We start from the raw sequence: 2,280 nt of genomic DNA on the forward strand, positions 1-2,280 counted from the left end.
GGGTTGGAACTAGATGATCTTTAAGGTCCCTTCCAACCCAAACCATTCTATGATTCTAAAACAGGCTTTGACTTTCCCAGTTAACAACCACTCTGTTCCCGTTGGCATATTGTTGGTAACAGCGCTCAACATCAGAGCCACGTCTGGTAGAGGGTTTGGCTGCACGGGATGTTTAAAAAGCCTACAAGAGGTAGGCAAAGACGTTATCGTCAGGGCAGGAGACCAGGGAGTGGTGTCACCCTCCCTACTTCACCCGCCAGAAATCCATGCCCTGGGTTTTCTCTGTTGGTTTGGACGTACGAGGTGAAAGTGCCGCCTTTTGATGATGAGGGTGGTGGCCATCGCCACTTGATGGGAATGTTGAAGGAGAGCAGCAGAGGCAAACTTTTTTGTAGATGTCCATGTCAGCAAGTGATGAATACTGATGAGGGTTTTATTGTTGAAACACTAATCTGCTATTTGCTGCCACACAAAACCCACCCAACCTAGATATCACCAAAGGCAACCTGACTTGACCTCCCTTAGGCCTCTTGGTTTGACCTCTAGTGAAGGAGGGATTTTCCCTGGGTGGTAGCAGGACCTCTCCTGCCTTTATCTCCTGTAAGTAGTAATAGAAAATAAATACTCTAGCACCCATTTCTCAAGTGCGCTCCTTCTGCCCTTCCCAGCCCGCTGCCTCTCTGCTAACAGAGAACAAGCTGTGCTGGGATGTGGTCTCCTCTGGCAGCTGGACTCTGAGTTTGTCTCACTCTTTTTCACAGAGTTCCTGAAAACACCACTTAAGTATGTACTGAAGCATTGCAAGTCAGCTTGGTGTGGCTGACAGTTTCTCCAGTTCCCGTGGCATCCTGGGATGATGTGTTTTGGGATGGAGAGTCTGGCCAGCCAAACCCCATAGCCTGGAGATGCATGCACAGGGGCTTTCACCAGCTTTGTAGAAATGATAAAAAATGTTGCCCAGTTTAGATAGGATTTACAAGGAATTTATGGAGTTAATATATGGATTAAGACAGGTGGTTTTGTACTACTTCTTCATCTTCTGGTTAACAGAGTACTGTTACGTTCTGCATCACCTAAGGAAGGGGACAGTTTTGGTGTGGACCAACAAAAGGTTGCTGGGGAAGTCCTAAAAAAGTTTGTGCCATTGTAGTCACATCGGTTCAATCACACCTTGTTGGATTAAAAAGCCAAATCAGGATGAAAACCTTACCAAAAGGAAATCCTCATGTGTGTATAGGTGCTGGCTGGTATCTCATGGGGCTTCTCATGGTCGGTGCACGAGAAGGGACAGAAAGGATTACAGAGGGAAACACAGCCCCGTGACTCGGAGAGGATGGAGTAGAAGTGTAAGAGTTAATCAACCTTCTTTTTCCAAAAGTCATCTGAATTTCTCTTTTCAGCAGAAAAGGTGTGGATCCCTTGTGCTTCTTCCATGTGCAGCTGGCCTGTCTCCAGGCTTTGGGGTGACCAGAGCCACAAAGGGCTGTTTTGTCTGTCCCAGCCAGGGCTGTTGGGGACCAAGGCTGGCCTTGGGTGAAGGACTGTCACCCTTCGCTGTGTCTGAGTTTCATGTCATCTCCTTCTCCTGTTGGATGAGGGCTTAAGGGGGCATTTCTGCACATGGGATATCAGTCCCCATAAAGCCAGTCTGTGGAGATAAAGAGATGGAGCAGAAGACTGCGTAGGTCCTCCTGGCTCATACACAGAGAGAAGGGGTGAGAGCAGAGAGACTGGTGTACATTCCCCATCTCCCCTCAGCATGCCCCAAATACCTGTGGCTTTTGACAACAGTATTACAGAAATGTCCCCAGGTTTTCTCCTGCATTGTCCCAGTTTGCTTCCTACCGTTAACTTGGCTTTACACTTAAATGATCAGGAAAAAACAGTCTGGATTTTGTGTGTGTTGTTTTCTGTTTTTAATTAGATTCAGAGCTGAGGGAGGCAGAAATATCCTCCTTCCCTGGAGAGCCCCGGGTGGCTGTCAGGGACGGTTTCCTCTTCCTGAAGCAGGAGGGTTGTGTAAGTGCCGCTGACCTCTCCTGCTCACGCCCACGCCGAAAACCGGGTTAGCTGGGGTGAGTGCACAGGGGCGGGCACCCCTGTCCTGCCTCCCTGTTGGGAGCCTGGCTCATCCCAACGGGCCACTACGTTGCTGAGGGACCTCCTGGGGCTCATCCCAGTTGGTCCACGTGGCCCCGGCCATGGTCTTGCACAGAGGTGAGCGTGGTCCTGCATAGACACAGCCCAAAGGACAGTCACAGCGGGCTCGGAGCCAGGCAG

At 49.9% G+C, this 2,280-nt stretch overlaps 1 protein-coding gene across 1 annotated transcript in view; it reads left to right on the forward strand.

Annotated features, from left to right (window-relative positions):
• CTIF (CBP80/20-dependent translation initiation factor) overlaps positions 1-2,280 on the forward strand; it is a gene marked incomplete at both ends in the record, with an annotated part of 26,904 nt that overhangs the window by 4,515 nt on the left and 20,109 nt on the right. The window lies entirely within an intron of this gene.

Source organism: Eurypyga helias, unplaced genomic scaffold, assembly GCF_000690775.1.
Source record: "Eurypyga helias isolate BGI_N326 unplaced genomic scaffold, ASM69077v1 scaffold42898, whole genome shotgun sequence".
Taxonomy (NCBI): Eukaryota; Metazoa; Chordata; class Aves; order Eurypygiformes; family Eurypygidae; genus Eurypyga; species Eurypyga helias.